Below are 22,801 nucleotides of genomic sequence, written 5' to 3'. Positions count from 1 at the left end.
AATATAAATAGTAAAGTAAAGTACAGATAACCCAAAAAACTACTTAAGTAGAACTTTAAAGTATTTTAAGTACTTTACACCACTGACTGTATGTGATATCAACAGAGAGGTATATCGTCCTGGATTATCTCCTCGTGGACCGAGTACCGACTTCTCCTCTGATGGCGACACTTCTGTTGTTACCGGGTGTAACTCTCTGATTGTCCACACGATGTCAGTGTCCTTTCTCTTAGGGGTCTGTTTCCTCACCTTGTTCTGAAAGAGGGGACTTCTGAGGACAGGTAATCAGCCATAGGTGGTTTCAGCCTGGGAATGAAAGCAGTGTAGACACACAATTCTTTGGAGAAAATAACCAGATGGTCCTACTTGAATTTACCCGCTTAGACACAACTACTCATCCGTAGTGTAGATTGTTAAAAGGTTCCTTTGTCTTCTTCAACCTTGTGTTGCGTTTTGGGGTTGCTGACGACTCAGACCTTGGCTGCATCGCTTGGTCAGTTAGTCATAATGTTAATTCTAACTCACATGTTTTATACCCTCGGGTCAGAAATGGGTGTTTCGCCTTTAGGGCAAGTTCTCTGGGCATAACTAGTCACAAGGCAAGGTCTGGATTTTTACAAAAACATTGTCTTTGATCTGGACATTTTCCACACAATGTACATTATGCAAACATCAGGTACATATTGTGAAAACTCTTCAAGTTAATTTTTTTTCCGTTATAATGTTGTCATTTAATGTTTAATACCATAACAAAAATGACATTAATTTTCATATTCCATCTAACGCGCCATTACTACCATTTAGCTGACAAAACATATTATCCCAAAGTCCATGGTAACCTAACCCGAATAGGCCAGTCATGACAAAGTGGTGGCCTTCATTTTACAGATAATTAACTGTAGGTGGAGGATGTGACTTCTGAAAAAAGTTGCTGAAGGGAGGGGAATTCTGGGTTGGGGGCTCAGGAGGTGGAGTGCAGGTCATCTTAGTGGCCATGATGTTTGTCCTGATGGTTTCAATATTTGTCTTGAAAAAATCTGAGAAGTGATTGCACTGCTTAGATGAGACCGCAGGAGAGCATGAGTTTGCAGGATTGAAAGATCTGTTCGTTGATGGTAGAAAACAGGGTTCTGTGGTAACCTTTGTCAGTGTTAATTGTGGCAGAGTAGAAGACTGATTGTGCTGCTTTTAAGGCAGCAGAGTAGTTTGCCTGGTGGTCGGCCATCTTAGAGACCAGTAAGTGGCCAGTGAGCCCATCCTTCCTCCAATGTCTCTCAAGCTTACGGCCATCAGTTTTCATTCTGGGCAGTTCATCAGTGAACCAGGAGAAGAGCGTTGGAATGTTAATTCACGTGGGCTGAATGTGTTCCTAAAAGAGGGCTGGGTTAAGTTTCCTGAGGTTGTGAAATTTAACCTCTCTGGGATATGTGGGACGCTAGCGTCCCACCTGGCCAAGAGCCAGGGAAAATGCAGAGCGCCAAATTCAAATAAATGACTATAAAAATCTAACTTTCATTAAATCATACATGCAAGATAGCAAATTAAAGCTACTCTTGTTGTGAATCCAGCAAACATGTCAGATTTCAAAAAGGCATTTTGGCGAAAGCAAACGATGCTATTATCTGAGGATAGCACCATACTAAACAAAGCGAGAGACCATATTTCAACCCTGCAGGCGCGACACAAAATGCAGAAATAAAAATATAATTCATGCCATACCTTTGACAAGCTTCTTTTTTTGGCACTTCAATATGTCCCATAAACATCACAAATGGTCCTTTTGTTCGATTAATTACGTCGATATATATCCAAAATTTCTATTTATTTGGAGCGTTTGATCCAGAAAAACACCGGTTCCAACTTGCTCAACGTGACTACAAAATATCTCAAAAGTTACCTGTAAACTTTGCCAAAACATTTCAAACTACTTTTGTAATACAACTGTAGGTATTTTTTAACAGAGCATTTGGATGAGTCAACATGGATGTTAAAGTCTCCAGAAATTACAATGTTGGAGAGGGTGGGGCATACAGAGGTTATTAGTTCAGAAAACTCAGAGATAGAAGAGGTGCTTGTCTTGGGGGGGGGGGGGGGTCCACTGCGCACTGTATGGACTCTATTGGCTTGGAGTGGGTGACATCAATTGCCTGAGGGTCAGCCTGCAGACCTGGCAAGTGATCTTTATTGTCCAACTCTGATGTGCATGTTGTACTGTTTGCTCACATGGCGGGTACACACAATATACTGTAATTTGTTGATCAGTTTCCTACTGCCTTGTTGTTCTCGCCGTTGCACGTTTTCCGGAGGATCCCATATTGCATAAGTCTGCTCTTGAGCTCCTTGCACAGGGTTGTTTTAATCTGTTCAAAACTTCAGAGGAATCATTGTAATGGAGGCAAGTTGCTGCCATTTCTTAATATTTAGTCCAGCCAGTCCAGGAAATGAGATGAGATGAGTTTAAAAGATATGAGATATAGACGAGAAGAGATGAGAAGAGATGAGATAAAAATGAAAAGAGATGAGACGAGTTGAAAAGTGATGAGATGAAGATGAGACGAGATGAAAAGAGATGAGATGAAGTTGAGAAGAGATGAGATGAGACGAGTTGAAAAGAGATGAGAAGAAAAGAGATTATATAAAAATGAGAAGAGATGAAAAGAGATGAGATGAGAGGAATATCTAGGCAGGGTTATATACAATATTTCACACATCTACCATCACCTCATTTGAATATTTGAAATTGATAATACATAGCTTTTGGCTCTTCTTTCAAAATCAGCCTGGCAGACAGGAATTCATATTGTCTATTTACATGTTATTGTACCACATGGGAATGTGTGAAACGTACTCCTCAGCCTGAAGTGTCCCACTTGTGTTGCGTCATTAGCTAGCTTTTGAAATTGTGTGATCGGCTAAGATGCTTGAGGAGGGCGGTCAAGTGTTTTTGTGAGGCAGAGGTCCCGATTTCGCCCAGGTATGGACCGAGTCGGGGGGAGGTTGTGCTCTCAAGCACTGTGATGTCCTTAACATTAGCGTGTTTTTCCAACTCAATTTTAATTCATGTGTATGTATGCTTAAGCTTAACTGTGTGTGTGTGTGTGTGTGTGTGTGTGTGTGTGTGTGTGTGTGTGTGTGTGTGTGTGTGTGTGTGTGTGTGTGTGTGTGTGTGTGTGTGTGTGTGTGTGTGTGTGTGTGTGTGTGTGTGTGTGTGTGTGTGTGTGTGTGTGTGTGTGTGTGGGTACACAGTGCTGTACTGGGGGCTGCAAACAGGTATATGTCATATACCCACATTTATTTCAGTGGGAAATGCCTATACTCACTTCTTAATCCCCATTGATGCGTATCAAAGTAGTGTAGTGGAGGAATACACCATATTAATCATGTAAAACAACAGAGAAATCATGCACAAAGTAGCCTACACAAAGGCAAAGCACGTGAAATATATTAATGCGAGATGCACATGTAGCTAGTTTCAGAAAAATATAATTTGTCAGGCAGCAACAGCTTGCAGGTCTCAACTGGTTATTGCATGGAGCAGCTCCAGATGAATGATATTGGTAGCCGGTAGGGTAGGAAAGACGTTTCAACTTGATATCTGCCGTTTAAATGCTAACTACAGCAACAATGGGTATGCAAACCAGGTATTGAACAAGTTTGGTTCTTGGTTGAATCTTTCCACAATCCAGGCTTCATGCACTGTTTGAATGAATATTTTGAAAGGCTTTCCCAAAAGACCTTAACAATTAAATGTTGAATGCAGACTAGACCTTCCTGTCATAATGATACCGAATCATGGTGATTTGTACTTTATAAATCGTGAGGGTATTTGTTTAGCAAATTCTGCCATCACGTATACTGTTTTTTTTGTGTTTAAAAAAGGGGTGGATCAGCTAAATATTGCGGAAAGAATATTGGTTCCATCAATGTAATTGTCTTCATCATTTCCAATCCCTCATATATTTTTTGGTAAATATATACGATCCATACACACATGCATACATATACACATATATACATAGACATACCTAACAGTATAACTTTAGTCCATCCCCACGCCCATACCCGGGCTCGAACCAGGGACACTCTGCACACATCAACAACTGACACCCACGAAGCATCATTACCCATCACTCCACAAAAAGGTCTCAAAGCGAGTGACGTCACCGATTGAACCGCTATTAGCGCGCATCACTGCTAACTAGCTAGCCATTTCACTTCGGTTACACATACATACTTTTTTAAAAGACTGTACCTTTATTATTATTCCCCGCAAACCCACCGATCCCCCAATGGTATCAGACCACTGCAAATCTACCAAGACCTGGCCGTCCCTCTAAACTTTTTCAGAGATGCAGTACAAGGGCCAATCAGTCGATGCACAAATCTGGCCTTTATGGCCATTTCTTAAAACATCATAAAATGACTGCAGAGAAAAACTAATAAACACTTCGGCTTTTACCTTATACTTATACATCTTATACACATTTTACATTCACAGTCTATTTTACAATAGCTATTTTTTGTTTGTTTTTAGTCCTTCCTCTATACAGTGCCTACCAAGACCTGTCCCTCTAAACTTTCAGCTCATACAAGGAGAAGACTGATCAGAGATCAAGAGGCCCCACCTGGATGAACTTTACAGCTGAGGTGGGAGACTCTGTTTGCCACATTTGGCAGGCTATCATAAAAACATTTAAATAAAGATGGGAGACACACCAAACATGGAAAAACTGGTATGAAATTTTTGGCAACAATGTTATGAAGAATCAACACCCACTGTCAAACATGGTGGTGGAAGCATCAATGCTTTTCTTCAGCAGGGACAGTGAAGATGGTTAAAATTGATGGGAAGATATCTCACCTGAGAATGGGATGGAGATTTGTCTTCCAACAAGACATCCAAATCATAAAGCAAAATCTACAATGGAATGGTTCAAAAATAAACATATCCAGGTGTTAGAATGGCCAAGTCAAAGTCCAGACCTGAATCCAATCGAGAATCTGTGGAAAGAACTGAAAACTGCTTTTCCTCCATTCACTGAGCTTGAGCTGTTTTCTGCTGCCAATGACTGGAAAGAGCTGTATTAACTAAAATCACTCCCAAAAGTTTTTGATTAGGAGACTCATGATTGTGTCCCACTTGTTGTTATCTCCAAAAAAATACTCTTTATGTTTGAACTGAAATGTTCTTTAAGTACAAGGCAGTATATCTCACTGTCAGGGCAGCTGCCAATGACTGGAAAGAGCTGCAAAATCACTAAACTGCACCTGTACATAGGCCATCTGTAAATAGCACATCCAACTACCTCATCCTCATACTGTATTTATTTATTTATCTTGCTCCTTTGCACCCCAGTCAAATCAAATAAAATGTATTTATATAGCCCTTCGTACATCAGCTGATATCTCAAAGTGCTGTACAGAAAACCAGCCTAAAACCCCAAACAGCAAGCAATGCAGGTGTAGAAGCCCCAGTGTCTCTACTTGCACATTCATCTTCTGCACATCTATCATTCCAGTGTTTAATTGCTATATTGTAATTACTTCGCCACCATCGCCTATTTATTGCCTTACCTCCCTTATCTTACCTCACCATATATAGACTTTTTCTACTGAATTATTAACTATATGTTTGTTTATTCCATGTGTAACTCTGTGTTGTTGTTTGTGTCGAACTGCATTGCTTTATCTTGGCCAGGTCGCAGTTGCAAATGAGAACTTGTTCTCAACTAGCCTACCTGGTTAAATAGGTGAAAGGTGAAAGGTGAAATAAAAAATAATGTAATTTAAGCATTTTTGTGGACTTAAAACAAACAAACAAAATTCACATGGCGTCTGTCCTTCGTTAGGCAGGTTTTCAAATTAGAGTATACCCACTTCTCCAGGCACCACTATACCACTGTGTGTGTGTGTGTGTGTGTGTGTGTGTGTGTGTGTGTGTGTGTGTGTGTGTGTGTGTGTGTGTGTGTGTGTGTGTGTGTGTGTGTGTGTGTGTGTGTGTGTGTGTGTGTGTGTGTGTGTGTGTGCGTGTGTGCGCACACTTGCATGGCTCCCAATCACATGGATTGAGATTACCCATAGAGTATTTCTTACCCCAGCCCTTCAGACTGTGTAATGTCCTGCCTCACCCCTGTACGGGGACCTCTCTCCCTCTCCTCTGGACACAGCCGTGCTTGTCTGAATAGAGAGAGTAGGAAAAGGAGAGGAAAGGAAGGGGCTTGTTGCCTTTAATTGAATTGTAAATGTGAGTATAGGGGAAGCAGGGGCAGCTCCTCGCTGGGACAGACAGCAGATGGGAGGCAGGGACTACCCCCACAAGGCCAGAGGGGACCCGGGTGAAAGGGGAGGGGAGAGGGGTGGGTGCAGGGCGGGTGGATGGATGGATGGATGTAGGGGGATGGGGGAATGGCAAAGGGCCCGGTTCGTGGAAGTCATGGAAATTACCAGGGTCTGTAGCCCCTGTGGAGCTCCTCCTTCTACCTCTCGGTCTCCGAGCACGGGGCTGTTGGAGCAAGGCTTGACGCAGACTACTGGAGGATCTGTAGCTGCAGCACTGAAGCAACTCACAGCAGCTCCCTCTGCCCTGCATATTCCTAAAATGCTTCATAAGACAAATATGCGCTTACAGTTGAAGTCGGAAGTTTACATACATCGTAGTCAAATACATTTTAACACAGTTTTTCACATTTCCTGACATTTAATTATAGTAAAACGTCCCTGTCTTAGGTCAGTTAGGATCACCACTTTATATTAAGAATCTGAAAAGTGAGAATAATGGTAGAGAGAACTATTTATTTCAGCTTTAATTTCTTTCATCACATTCCCAGTGGCTCAGAAGTTTACTTACACTCAATTAGTATTTGGTAACATTGACTTTAAATTGTTTGACTTGGGTCAAACGTTTTGGGTAGCCTTCCACAAGCTTCCACAAGCCTTCCACAAGCTTCCCACAAAAAGTTGGGTGAATTTTGACCCATTCCTCCTGACAGAGCTGGTTTAACTGAGTCAGGTTTGTAGGCCTCCTTGCTCGCACACGGTTTTTCAGTTCTGCCCACACATTTTCTATGGGATTGAGGTCAGGGCTTTGTGATGGCCACTCCAATACCTTGACTTTGTTGTCCTTAAGCCATATTACCACAACTTTGGAAGTATGCTTGGGGTCATTGTCCATTTGGAAGACCCATTTGCGACCAAGCTTTAACTTCCTGACTAATGTCTTGAGATATTGCTTCAATATATTTACGTAATTTTCCTGCCTCATGATGCCATCTATTTTGTGAAGTGCACCAGTCCTTGCTGCAGCTTCAAGGTTTGGATCGTGCTCTTCGGCTTGCAAGCCTTCCCCTTTTTCCTCCAAACATAACAATGGTCATTATGGCCAAACAGTTCTATTTTTGTTTCATCAGACCAGAGGACATATTTCCAAAAAGTATGATCTTTGTCCCCATGTGCAGTTGCAAACCGTGGTCTGTCATTTTTTATGGTAGTTTTGGAGCAGTGGCTTCTTCCTTGCTGAATGGTCTTTCAGGTTATGTCGATATCAGACTCATTTTACTGTGGATATAGACACTTTTGTACCTGTTTCCTCCAGCATCTTCTGAAGGTCCTTCGCTGTTGTTCTGGGTTTGATTTGCACTTTTCGCACCAAAGTACGTTCATCTCTAGGATGCATCTTCTTCCTGAGCGGTATGACGGCTGCGTGGTCCCATTGTGTTTTATACTTGCATACTATTGTTTGTACAGATGAACATGGTACCTTCAGGCATTTGGAAATTGCTCCCAAGGATGAACCAGACTTGTGGAGGCCTACAATTATTTTTCTGAGGTCTTGGCTGATTTCTTTTGATTTCAAGCAAAGAGGCACTGAGTTTGAAAGTAGGCCTTGAAATACATCCACAGGTACAACTAAAGCTTCTAAAGCCGTGACATAATTTTCCAAGCTTTTTAAAGGCACATTCAACTTAGTGTATTTTAACTTCTGACCCACTGGAATTGTGATACAGTGAATAATAAGTGAAATAATCTGCCTGTAAACAATTGTTGGAAAAATGACTTGTGTCATGCACAAAGTAGATGCCCTAACCGACCTGCCAAAACTATAGTTTATTAAACCCTCTTTGGGCTAGGGGGCAGTATTTTGACGTCTGGATGACAAACTTGCCCAAAGTAAACTGCCTGTTACTCAGGCCCAGAAGCTAGGATATGCGTATAATTCATAGATTTGGATTTAAACACTCTAAATTTCTACAACTGTTAAGATAATGTCTTTGAGTGTAACAGAACTGAAATGGCAGGGAAAAACCTGAGGGCAACCCATTCAGAAAAAAAAGAAATTCAGCCAACCACTGATTCCGATGGCTGTCATTTTTAATTTGAAGGGAAAACCTCCCAGACTGCAGTTCCTAGGGCTTCCACTAAATCTCAAAAGTCTTTAGAAAGAGTTTCAGGCTTGTTTTTGGAAAAATTTGCAAGAATTTTTTGTTTTTCTAAGTGTCTGTAGTGTTGGTTACTCGTAATAACTATTCTCCGTCTTAATTTTTATTGTAAATTTACGTATTAGGGTACATGAGGTTTGATTCTAAACATTGTTTGACTTGTTTGGAGAAGTTTATTGGTAACGTTTGGGATTCATTTTGTATGCATTTTGAAGGAGGGAAAACGGTGAACTATTGAATGAAGCGCGCCAGCTAAACTGAGTTTTATGGGATTTAAAGAAGAACTTTATCGAACAAAACAACCATTTGTGATGTAGCTGGGACCTTTTGGAGTGACAACAGAAGAAGATCTTCAAAGGTAAGTGATTTATTGTATCGCTATTTCTGACATTCGTGGCACATCTCCCTGGTTGGAAAATGTTTTGAATGCTTTTGTGTGCTGGGTGCTGTCCTCAGATGCGCCATCAGCATGATGTGCTTTCACCATAAAGCCTTTTTGAAATCTGACATTTGAACACTCAAACATAAACGGGAATAGTCTTTATCAACTGACAAAGTATCCTGGTTATGTCTATATCCTTCTCTTGAATGTGGATGGTAGCTTGCTCCTCTCCCATAGGGAAATCACTAGCCTACTCTCGCTGTCTCTATCTCTGTCTCTATCTCTATCTGACTCCCTCTCTCTGTCTCTGTCTCACTCTGTCTCTCACTCTGTCTCTATCTCTATCTGTCTCTCTCTCTCTCTCTCTCTCTCTCTCTCTCTCTCTCTCTCTCTCTCTCTGTGTGTGTGTGTCTCTGTCTCTGTCTCTGTCTCTGTCTCTGTCTCTGTCTCCCTCTCTCTCTGGGAAAATGATCCCAGCCTGCCCTCATCAGGTGGAACATGATTCAGAAAGCCTGAGCTTCACTCTGCAACATGGGGACTAGGTCATCACAGGCTTTACTTATGACTAGATTAAGAGTATATGGGTTAGATTCACCCATTTCACGAAGAGGTTCATATGAAATGTTGTTCTCCCCTCATCTCTCTCTCTCTCTCTCTCTCTCTCTCTCTCTCTCTCTCTCTCTCTCTCTCTCTCTCTCTCTCTCTCGCTCTCTCTCTCTCTCTCTCTCTCTCTCTCTCTCTCTCTCTCTCTCTCTCTCTCTCTCTCTCTCTCGCTCTCTCCCTCTCTGCGTGTATGTTTTTTGTCTGTGAAGGTTAGATGAAAGAAACAAGTAATGTAATTAAAATGAATAAAATAAAAATAAATGCTGATACCATATATCTCCCAAACGTATGTCAATTCAGAAGACCTCCACAAATGGATTGTGCACCCTGACAATTATAATATGGAGATGAGCAACGGCCTTCTCTTAATGTACATACAATACATACCCTGCCAGCCAGTCAGCCAGTCAGATATTTCCACTCACAATATCATTATTTTTCTCTCCATTCGTGGAGATGAGGCCCAAGATGGAGCCTCCTCAGAACTGTCTCTCGGGGCGGTGATGTCAGGGTGTCGCGTTAATCTCCTTCCTCCCAGACAGAATATTCATAGCCCCGTTACTTCCAATAACACTGCTCAATTGCCCACCACTACCTCCCTTTCAGTCACCACATGGCTGATGGGCTTTTATTTTGTATATTAATCTGCGGGGCCCTGTGCCAAATAATTAGCCTGGCGTAGTTATTTATTTCTCGGCTTATATTTCGGCACCTGTGTAAGGGGGATAGGGAGGGATAATGCCATTGAAATTTCCTAGCCTGGCGTCAAGCATGAGGCGGGGGGAGATTTGCACCATATCTCAACCTGGGCTGAGGGGATGACGTTTAGGGGATATTACAAACGCAGTAGTAACCTTTTCAGCAAATGAAAAAAAAATTGCTAATAAAACAAAATAATCCAGGGAGGGTTGAGCTGTGAGCTGTGTGCCGCTAGGGTAGAACGCATCTCACAATGACACCCGCACGCACGCACACACACACACACACACACACACACACACACACACACACACACACACACACACACACACACACACACACACACACACACACACACACACACACACACACACACACACACACACACACACACACACACACACACACACACACACACACACACACACACAAAGGCCTCACCCTCCACACACGTGAGATAATAACCAGGGGAAGCCTAATGTGTTATGGTGTGGTGCCCATTTCCCATACACATGGTCAGACTGACTGTCTGTTGCTCTAGGTGCAGGCTGTCAACTGTAAGGTGAGTGTTTATAGGGGACACCTCATATCACCTCTCCTCTGTCCCTTTCCTATGACTGAGCAAGTCATATGTTGTAGTCAGTGCTGGATGCCTGGTAAGTGTTAGTCTGGGAAAGATACAGCAACTCACAGGGTGAGGTATACAATGATTAATAATTGCTTTTGCCCTTTGGCTAGAGATTCTATCTGTGCCCTGTAGCTAAATCGTCAGCTTACATGTACTCTTTCTCTGTTTCTATGCCATAGATAGACCAATGACCTATAGAGTATGGACTTGTTTTGCTTTCTAACACTGATAAACAAGCCAACAGTGACGTCGGCTACGAATGGATTTCTTATTAGAAAGTACACACGTCTCATTTGTTTTACTTGTTGAAGGGCGTGCAATATGTATGGTGCACTGCAAAATTGTCTTGCCAAGATGATCCTATAAAAACAATCACTGTAATGTGGTTGGTCTTGAGTCGCATGCTGTTCTCAGAAGCAGACAGAAGGGACAGAGTCAGGAAGAACAGGGCAGTTGTCAGAGAGGGTCGACAATGAGTGTCAATTATCTTTCACGCCCCATTGACCAGATGTACGCCACTTGTGTTCTATTTATCTGGTCTAATGCAAGGGGATGGATTGCAGGCATGCATGCAATCACACGCACACATAAACACACACATTCTCTACAACTCACTTACTAAGAATGGCCTAAATCCTTTGGGTGTGTGCGGAAAGATAATTTAAGAAACCCATCATCCCAGTATAAGCGCATGCAAGGACATCCATTTCAGTGGAACACGAAGGTTGCTTTGAATGAGGCTGGCACTGATTAATCACAATCTCTGGGATAGCAGATAAGATGTACCTCTCATAATTCATAGCAACAGCTGGAGCGCCGTGTGCCAACTCATTGTATTTTCCTCCTCCTTCACCTCCATCAGTTGTCTTTGGAGTTTCGATGTCCTGTTCCTAGGCTACATATCAGAGTACTGTATACACAGGACAATATCATGACTACAAACGGCAGTCAAAACAGACAGAAACAACATTATAAAGAGCAATTATAAAGGAAAATATATGGTCATGTTGGGTAATCCCCCCCTTTCCTGTACACTAAACATGCTAATACTTTTTACGAATCATTAAGGAAATCTTCCACAACTTCCTAGATACTTTTTCATGCTGAGATGTATTGCTCTATTGCTCTATTTGGCAATTTCAGGAGTTGTTGTTAGTATCTCAGTGACCTTTTGTGCGGGACCAGTGGTTATTGAAACAGAAAATTATTCTGAACTGCTGATGCGTATAATTTAAAACTGGCTCATAGCTTCGTATCTTAGACAGAATATGTAGTCAGTGTCGGTGAGCTCACATGGAATCTTGGTGAGGCATTTTTTAAGGTGAACATGCTGTTATAGTAGGTATATTTACTTGGCTGGTGGGGAAATGGTTTGAGTTAAGAGTTAAGAGTATGAAAAATCACCTTTGCTGAATGTGAATCAACTTATTCATAGGGAATTATATTCAAATGATGCCTGGACGATTGAATTCACTGTGTTGGAGTTTTTCTCCATGAATACATTATTCTATATATGCCTCCATATTTTCCCTCAGTATTCTGAAGTGTCGTTTCAAACAAGCTGTTACGACCGTTATCAGGTCATTGTACTCCTCGGGCTCTCCTGCCCACCCTCTCCTCCATGTCTAACGGTTCTGGTAACAGACCCAGTTCAGATCAAGAGCTTAGGAAACAGTGACAGGCCATAGAAACTTATGAGGCTCTAGTTCCATAAGGTCTTGTACGGTTGGAAACATGTTTAAGCACTTAACCTCTACAGGAAGCAGCCGTGGAGCCCAGAGAGACTGTGCATTCAGCAGAGTGAGAGAGAGAGAGCGATGGAGAGAGAGAGAGAGAGAGAGAGAGAGAGAGAGAGAGAGAGAGTCTGTTTGCCTTAATTAACAGGTCTGGCTGTGCCTGATGATACAATAGCATCTTTTGAAATGGACTAAACCTTTCTAGTATGGAGGCCATTCAAGGCCACTGGAGAAAAGGAGAGCAGGAGGGAGGCAGCGGGGGAGTTGGGAAGCAGGGGGTAAGAGGGTCCATTATGGCCTATATTCACTCTCTCTTAATCCTGATGAATGACAAGTTGGTCATGTGAGGGTGCCAAATGTTCAACTGAATGAGGCACCCACCAATAACGTCTACTTTCAGTTAAACACTATGTATACCGTAGCGTGCTTGTCACCCATAGCTAAGAAAGAATAAAAGGTTCTTAATTTAGTTTTCAATAGACATTGTACTGGAATGGTAATAAGTGTATTACACTGATTTAGGGGATTTGAAGTAGTTGAGTTCAGGTCAGCCTTTAAAAGTTCACAGGTAGAGTTCTTCTCATTACGAATCGATCTCCCATGTCTCCCGTGTCAGACTTTTGTGGGTCTGATTGAAGTGTGTTTACACCAGAGCTCAACACTACCGTAAAAACCCATCTCTCCATTCCTTATTGATTTGAAATGTCAAAGTGGAAACCATACCAAAAGGAGAATGCGCTCCGAGATGCCTCAACACTGGCTTAATAGCATCTCTCCTTTGAACTAAAGCTGTTAAAAAGTTTTACCAGATATTTCACGCAATGACTTACCCCCTTCGTCTCACTCATCGGAATGGATTTTTGGAGGAAGTGGGACTTCAAGCGTATCGTCTTGATTGAGAACAAAACTGTCAGTTAGTATAGAATCAGGTCTGGTTTGTTAGGGATTAATAGGTTTTGGGAATATTTGTAGAAAATCCAGAACATTCACAGACCAGACATCACACCGAAACCTCGCCTCAGATTAACATAGCTGTGCTTGATGTATTGTGCTTTAACTGACACAGGAACCAAAAAATCCACCTTGACTCAGACATAACTAAAACACCAACCAAAAACAAAAAACAATATTAGAATTTCAAAAGAAAACACCTGCCGCTTCAATCAATCAGGAACCTGGGGCTGTTATGGGCTGTGGCGGCCATTATGGCTGATTTTTGGGATGTGTGCAACGTTCCAGTGCTCAGTCAGTCATTTGTAAGTTCTGAGATGGAGCAAACCATGAGTCATGTCTCCTCAGGTTAGGGCTGGGAACGGTGGAGGCGGTAGACCTGCTGAGACTACCTGCTGCGTTGCTGCCTCATCTCCCCTCTGCTCCGCACCCCTCCGCACCCCTCCGCACCCCTCCGCACCCCTCCGCACCCCTCCGCACCGCTCCGCACCCCTCCTCCTTCAATCCTCCATCTCTCCATCTTTAGAGCATGAAGCAGAGGAGCACCGCAAACGCTCCCTCAGGTATTTGACTAGCTACCTTATATAGCATCTCCTCTGCATGGAGCCACAGGACAAGTCAAGGACTCTGCTGTCTGCTTCAGACATATCATCAAGGGGAAAAAACCCTACGTTACAGTTTTAACTACAACAGGGTCATTCCATGAAGTGGTTTCCTTTTGCATCCCTTTGATATTTCAAGTATAGGAGAAATTGAGCACCAAAAAGCCTGTTATATTAAATTAAGCGCCCTTTAACCCTTTACTGCTATGGGCTAAATCAGGGTCACACAGAGTGATTCTTGATAGTCTTATAAAATCTACTTTGAAACTAAAGTATACACCTCATACAAATGGTTAAGGGCTTAAAAAAATAAGACACCTGTACCATGTCAGATATAGAGTTGAAATGTATTACGTTTGAGTTTGCATCCCAATATAATGTTTTAAATACATCACAGGAGACTGAAATATAAGAACACTGTTTGACATAGAACCACCAGATTTTAATAGTTTAAAAAAATATATCTTTAAATTATGAAAAATATGAATTCACATTCCACCCATGAGGCCAAACCCTCTTTGGCCTCATGGGTGGAATGTTATTCATATTTTTGGTCACTGACTGCAGGACAGCGCAACTATAGACCACATGGAGAATTCAATAAATCAGATTTTTAATATGTATAAAGAATTGCATTTTGACATTTCCCTCCGTCAACCGTGTGTCACCTCTAGGAAGATTTGATCCCACTTTAACCCAGACATGATACAAGTTTCAGCCTCCTTCACCACATTTCCGTCGTGTTTATGCTAGTAAAGTCATACCATATTAGAATGAATCACAACAGCTGTATTGGAAACAGGAATCTTCGGTACAATTTTATAAATGCTGACATATAATTTGTTTGTTCGACATGGTGGGATCTTTTTGTGTCGATGTGAACTTGGAGTCAAGCGATGACATAGCATGTGGTCTTCCCACTACGACTTGGGAAACCATGCAGTTTATTAGACTACAGATTAAATAAGCTACGATGAATTTCACAGGGTGGTAATAGTGCACGGTGATTTTGACGCTCCTTTCCAATAAATATCAAGGGTATGGTGACATCGATGGTTGACTGCCGTTTGACAAATAAAAATATTCTTATCCATTATAGCCTCATCATATGACTAGTCTACCCACACAGCCTACCCACACAGCCTACCCACACAGCCTACCCACACAGCCTACCCACACAGCCTACCCACACAACCTACCCACACAGCCTACCCACACAGCTTACCCACACAGCCTACCCACACAGCCTACCCACACAGCCTACCCACACAGCCTACCCACATAGCCTACCCACACAGCCTACCCACACAGCCTACCCACACAGCCTACCCACATAGCCTACCCACCTAGCCTACCCACACAGCTTACCCACACAGCCTACCCACACAGCCTACCCACACATTTACATTACATTTACATTTAAGTCATTTAGCAGACGCTCTTATCCAGAGCGACACAGCCTACCCACATAGCCTACCCACACAGCCTACCCCACAGCTTACCCACACAGACTACCCACACAGCCTACCCACACAGCTTACCCACACAGCCTACCCACACATCCTACGCACACAGCTTACCCACACAGCCTACCCACACAGCCTACCCACATAGCTTACCCACACAGTCTACCCACACAGCCTACCCACACAGCCTACCCACACAGCTTACCCACACAGCCTACCCACACAGTCTACCCACACATCTTACCCACACGGCCTACCCACATAGCCTACCCACACAGCCTACCCACACAGCCTACCCACATAGAATACCCACACAGCCTACCCACACAGCTTACCCACACAGCCTACCCACACTGTATCTGCAAGATGTTGGCTAGAGCCCACGTGCCAAGACCAGGGTAGGCACATTTTGCTATTTAATCCGAGCTATTTTAAAGCACCTGTGATTTTGTTGTTTTGTCAAAGTTAATTCTAAAGATCACTATTTATTTAATGTGATTAGTGATTCATTTAATATGTCGCTAATTTTAAGATCAACCCTGTTCCATGAACTGAACCCTCATTTTAATATGATGAAAGATATATGTTTTTTGAAGAGACATTGAACATCTAATAGTCAAATCGTTGTGTAAAAGCAGGTGATCCTGTTCTACTCTTTTTTTGTCCCTTTTCTGGGGTTTTGTGGTGGAAAATGAGCGGGTCGTTTATAGCACGTCAACCTTGTTACTCAACATCATTCATGTGGAATGTGATTGAGTGTACGGCCAGACAACCAGCAAGGGTTGACTGAGTGGGATCTCTACGATGTGTGGAAATGTAATCAACTATTTCCCTATTTTTATTTGTGAAGCTTGCATTTAATTGTCACTCCTTGGTGCACACATCAAACTTCCATTCCCCCTGTCACGAGAGGATTGCTGACTGATTTCAAACCTGTTGTGGGCAAAGCTAGAGGTGGAGGTGTGTTGTCACAGCCAGAGTCTACCCACCACAGCACTTAGAGACTGAGGCCTCTCATAACACCAACATCATCAGTCAAAAAGAGGGGGTTGTCTGGGAGAGATGAGGGATGCGTAGTGCATGTTTTACCATCATCACGTCTGGACACCCTCAATATATAACACCAGAGCCTACAGTATGTTGTGTGCGCATGCAATGTGGCAATACATGTTTGAATTAGGAAATAGATCACTTTTGAAAGGTGAGGGATGACAAACTATCTGTCCTCCCATGCACTTAGATGGAAGAGACTGTCATAGATTGAGCAATTGATTACATTTCCACACATCGCAGAGATCCCACTCAGTCAACCCTTGCTGGTTGTCTGGCCGTACACTCAATCACATCCCACATGATTGGTTTTCATATACAGCATACGGAAGTATTCTCATGATAAATACTTCCACTTAATATCAAACTTACAGTAAATCACTACTTTTGTGCGTATTCATAATGTTTATTTTCCACCACAGTCTAGCGCACTGTCACTGCCTAGACAGTTTCTATTTCCACTAAAATACACTCCAGAAATCCATTGTAGATACACGTTTGAGTTCAGTCACGTTGTGTCAAGTCAGGACATCCTTTTCAGCATTCCAGACGTCCGTTGCGCAGAGTCACACAATCCCTTTCACTCTGATAATAGATGAAAGCAGAAGAAAACTGTCTCTGTCTCTCTCATAGCATCATATCTATATATCTCGCCTCACTTTTATTACAGATTTCATAGAGCGCTCTGAGGCTCATAACAGGGTCGACAATGAAAGTAATTTCAAAAACATTTTCTAGGCTGACTGAAGTTGCAAATAAGTGGAGAAGCACGTTGAAATGCAGAGCGAGTCAGTCAAAATGTAGCTTACTCCTAGGATGCATGAGGCCAGATGATAATGTTGGCCACGCAGTGAGCCAATGTTATGCTCAGACCCTCTTTTTGTGCACTGAGGTAGAACGAAGAATGTTGATCCTTGAGAGCCTCCTTGCTGGAGAACACCATGTCTCTCTCTCTCTGTGGGTCTTGTTTTATTCCCCCCAAGTAGCATTCAACACCTCCCCATCACCTTTTAACCAGACAACCTCTTATTACCATTCAAATGTAATCTTGCCTTTCATTCATTGTAAAAGGGCACCCAGAAACATGTTATTATTTTCTCTCTTCCCTCCCCGAGATCAAAGCCAAACACGAGTGATTACAGATAGTTAGGTTGCTTTGAAGATGCCTCTGCACTTCTCCGTTTGGTTATTGTATAAACAGAGCTGGGGCACTTGAGTGCGCTAACCTCTCTATGGCATGCAGGGAGAGAAGCAGGCAGGGAGAGAGAGGTAGGGAGAGAGAGGCAGGGACAGAGAGGCAGGCAGGGAGAGGTAGGGAGAGAGAGGTAGGGAGGAGGTAGGCAGGGACAGAGAGAGGCAGGGGTAGTAGGGGGAGAGTAAACAGAGGCAGGGACAGAGAGGCAGGCAGGGAGAGAGAGGTAGGGAGAGATAGAGAGAGAGATAGGGAGGGAGAGAGAGGCAGGGACAATGAGGCAGGCAGGGAGAGAGAGACAGGGAGAGAGGGATAGGGAGGGAGAGGCAGGGACAGAGAGGCAGGCAGGGAGAGAGAGACAGGGAGAGAGAGAGGCAGGGACAGAGAGGCAGGCAGGGAGAGAGAGACAGGGGGAAAGAGGCAGGGTGAGAGGCAGGCAGGGAGGGAAAGAGAGGCAGGGAGAGAAAGGCAGGCAGGGAATGAGAGGCAGGGAGAGAATGAGAGGCAAGGAGAGGCAGGAAGCGGGGAGGGAGAGTCAGGGAGAGAGAGTAAGTCAGGGAGAGAGGCAGGCATGGGGAAATCGGCAGGGAGAGAGAGAGAGGCAGGGAGAGAGAGGCAGGGAATGAGAGACAGGGAGAGAGAAGCAGGGAATGAGCAGAAGTCAGGGAGAGAGAAGCAGGCAAGGAGAGATTGGCAGGGAGAGAGAGGCAGGGAGAGGCAGAAAGGCAGGGAGGGAGAGTCAGGGAGAGAGAGTAAGTCAGGGTGAGAGGCAGGCATGGGGATATCTGAAGGGAAAGAGAGGGAGGCAGGGAGAGAAAGGCAGGCAGGGAGAGAGAGGCAGGCAGGGAGATAGGCAGGGAGAGAGAGGCAGGCAGGGACAGGCAGGAAGAGAGAGGCAGGGAGAGAGAAGCACAGAGAAAGAGGCAGGCAGGCAGGGAGAGAGAAGCAGAGAGAGAGAGGCAGGAAGAGGGAGGAAGGGAGAGGTAGGCAGGGAGTGAAAGAGGCAGGCAGGGAGAGATAGGCAGGGAGAGAAGGAGGCAGGCAGGGAGAGATAGGCAGGGAGAGAAGGAGGCAGGCAGGGAGAGATAGGCAGGGAGAGAAGGAGGCAGGCAGGGAGAGATAGGCAGGGAGAGAGAGGCAGTCAAGAAGATAGAGGCAGGCAGGGAGAGAGAGAAGCAGGCAGGGAGAGAGAGGCAGGAAGGGAGAGAGGCAGGCAGGCAGGGAGAGAGAGAGAGAGAGAAGCAGGCAGGGAGAGATGCAGGCAGGGAGAGAAGCAGGGAGAGACAGTCAGGCAGGGAGAGAGGAAGGCAGAGAGAAAGGCAAGCAGAGAGAGAGAGAGAGGCAGGCAGGGAGAGAGAGTGAGGCTGGCAGGGAGAGAGGCAGGCAGTGAGAGAGATGCATGGAAGAGAGTGAGAGGCAAGCAGGGAGAGAGAGGCATGGGGAGAGAGTAAGGCAGGTAGGTATAGAGAGGCAGGCAGGGAGACAGGCATGCAGGGAGAGAGATGCATGGAAGAGAGTAAGAGGCAAGCAGGGAGAGAGAGGCAGGGAGAGAGAAGCAGAGAGAAAGAGGCAGGCAATGAGAGAGGCAGACAGGAGAGTCAGGCAGGGAGGGAGAGAGAGAGAGGCAGGGAGAGAGTCAGAAAGGGAGAGAGGCAGGCAGGTAGAGAGAGAGAGAGAGAGGCAGGCAGAGAGAGGCAGGGAGAGAGGCATGGAGAAAGAGGCGGTTAGCGAGAGAGGCAGGCAGGGAGAGTCAGGGAGTGAGAGGCAGGGAGAGAGAGTCATGCAGGGAGAGAGAGTCATGCAGGGAGAGAGGCAGGAAGAGAGAGTTAGGCAGGGAGAGAGTGAGGCAGGTAGAGTGAGGCAGGGATAGAGAGGCAGTGAGGAAGAGGCGGTTAGCGAGAGGGGCAGGCAGGGAGAGTCAGGCAGGCAGGGAGAGAGAGTTAGGCAGGGAGAGAGGCAGGCAGGCAGGGAGAGAGAGAGAGAGAGAGAGAGAGAGAGAGAGAGAGAGAGAGAGAGAAGCAGGCAGGGAGAGAGGCAGGCAGGGAGAGAGAGTCAGGCAGGGAGAGAGGAAGGCAGAGAGAAAGGCATGCAGGGAGAGGAAGAGAGAGAGGCAGGCAGGGAGAGAGAATGAGGCAGGCAGGGAGAGAGGCAGGTAGGGAGATGCAGGAATGGAGAGATAGGCATGGAGAGAGAGGCATGCATAGAGGTAGAGGCAGGGTGAGAGAGGCAGGAAGGGAGAGAGGCAGGCAGGTAGAAATAGGCAGGGAGATAGAGGGAGGCAGGGAGAGAGAGGCAGGAAGGGAGAGAGGGGCAGGGAGAGAGAGAGAGAAAGAGAGAGAGAGAGGCAGGCAGAGAGAGAGAGAGATGCAGTCAGGGAGAGAGAGGCAGGCAGGCAGTGGGAGGCATGCAAGGACTGCCAGGCAGACAGGGAGAAAGGCAGGCAGGGAAAGACAGGTAGGGAGAGAGAGGAAGGGAGAGAGGCAGGGAGAGAGAGGCAGGCAGGGAGGAAGCGGGAGGCAGGGTGAGAGAGGAAGGGAGAGAGGCAGGGAGAGAGAGGCAGGCAAGGAGAGAGAGGCAGTGAAAGAGAGGCAGGGAGAGACGTAGGCAGGGAGAGAGAGGCAGGCAAGGAGAGAGAGGCAGTGAAAGAGAGGCAGGGAGAGAGGTAGGCAGGCTGAGAGAGAGAGGAAGGGAGAGAGGCAGGCTGGGAGAGAGATGAAGGGAGAGAGAGGGAGAGAGATTCAGGCTGGGAGAGAGATGAAAGGAGAGAGAGGGATAGAGATTCAGGGGTTAGTGAGGCAAGAGGGGAGAGAGGCAGGCAGGCACTTGTAGAGCAGTTCTATGTTGACAGAGAAGGGCTCCTACCAAGAATGCACTTCAACCTCCACTCCAGGGCTTCTGCTAGTTACAGTAGCTCTCTTCTGTGGTTCTACTTTCACTCCCTCATCATATGAAAGAACAAGGAGTCTCTCCTTGACATCTGCTGTTCTACGTTCTAAGATCTCAATTGTAACCGTTGTCTGTTTGTTGTTTGTGAGGTCATACATGCAGAACAAGGCACCTGGAAAAAGGGGGCGAGGACAGACAGATGCATTGTGTAGCTGAGAGGAGCATATTGGAAAATGTCCTTTTAATTTGGGAATACAACCACGGCCTTAGCCTGACATATCGTGTTTCCCAGCGGTATACAGTATTTACTGTAAAAGATTGGTTGAATTACCGTGCGAGGAAAATAATCAAATCTCATTCTCTCTGTTATTTTTGCAAAACAGCAAACAGAATTCACAACTGTAATTGAGCACCATCGTGCGTAGCTATGCCAAGTTTCCCTTAAGATCTTCCAGCTGTGTTGGCTCTGACATTATAAAGGTAAGAAGATAGTCAAGCACATGAGTTCAGGGTAATGTTGCAGCATTAACCCATGAACTGCAACTTTTTCATTCCATTGTATGTGAATGAGAGCCTAGCTTGATACAATTTTAATGGCTTACAAAGTGAATGGGGAATGAGGCGTTAGCCTATACAAATAGCCTATACAAATAGCCTATACTAATAGCCTATACAAATAGCCTATACTAATAGCCTATACTTGCCTAGCCTGCTGTGACCCAGCAATTCATTTTTGTCCTCTCTAGTGGAAATCAGTTCTTGGTCCGTGCTTCTGAGGCTGTACAAGCCACTGTATTAAAGCCCATGTTGCAAGTTCAATTTTCCAATATAAATAGAATATACAACACCCCTTTTAGATGGCAATACAAAGAACAAATCTGTAAAGCTCTTCCTTTGTGAAGCTCTTCCTTCGTAAGAGACACCCCCCCAAGTTCATGACAGCCTGTGATTTTGCCTGTGACGTTGGTTCAGGTGAAGACTCTGGAGCTGACTGGATACAACATCTGGTGAAGACACCAGTCCTACGGGCAAGTACTGTAGCTATTACACCTTGGCCTGAAGTCCTACAATGAAACTAAAATGATATGCTTTAAGGTAATTATCTATTTTGTACATGTACATTGTTTTTGTTGGTAAAAGGCATGCACTGACATTGATAGCTGCCTCCTGACTTATTCACCCTATTTTACTAGCAACTGGCAAGCTGTATCAGGCAGCTTAAGATGCGATGGAAAAACAAATAGCTATACTTGCTAAGCTATTCATCTGATTGTTATTAAAGTTGATAAAAATCCCCAGGGAAGCCAATCCAGAAAAGAATGCCGTATTAGAACCTACAGTAGATTGGGAAAGTTTTCAGACTCCTTGTAACGGTTTTCTTCCTGGGAAGGAGAGGCAGACCAAAATGCAGCGTGGTTATTTATAAACACCTTTAATGAAAGATGAAAACGTGAACACTGTACAAAATAAGAAAATGTGGAAAAACCGAAACAGTCCTAACTGGTGCAAAACACAGAGACAGGAACAATCACCCACGAAATACCCAAAGAATATGGCTGCCTAAATATGGTTCCCAATCAGAGACAACGATAAACACCTGCCTCTGATTGAGAACCACTCTAGGCAACCATAGACTTACCTAGAATACTACACTGAACACAACCCCATCAATCTACAAAACCCCTAGACAAGACAAACACATAATCACCCATGTCACACCCTGGCCTAACAACAATAATAAAGAAAACACAGAATACTAAGGCCAGGGCGTGACACTCCTTTACTTTTTTGTTACGTTAAAAAGCCTTATTCTAAATTATTTTTATTCTAAAAAGCCTTGTATTATAAATAAAAAACTGAAATATTACATTTACATAAGTATTCCGAGTCATTACTCTTTACCTTGTTGAAGCATCTTTCGCAGCGATTACAGCCTCGAGTCTTCTTGGGCATGACGCTATAAGTTTGACACACTGGTATTTGGTGAGTTTTTCCCATTATTCTCTGCAGATTCTCTCAAGCTCTGTCAGGTTGGTTTGGGAGCATCACTGCACAGCTATTTTCAGGTCTCTCCAGAGATATTGGATTGGGTTCAAGTCTGGACTCTGGCTGGGCAATCAAGGACATTCAGAAGTTTGTCCTTAAGCCACTCATGCTTTGTCTTGGCTATG

The sequence above is a fragment of the Oncorhynchus masou genome, chromosome 21, assembly GCF_036934945.1.
Source record: "Oncorhynchus masou masou isolate Uvic2021 chromosome 21, UVic_Omas_1.1, whole genome shotgun sequence".
Taxonomy (NCBI): Eukaryota; Metazoa; Chordata; class Actinopteri; order Salmoniformes; family Salmonidae; genus Oncorhynchus; species Oncorhynchus masou.
The sequence above is the reverse complement of the archived record's forward strand: the minus strand, read 5'-3'. Positions refer to the sequence as shown.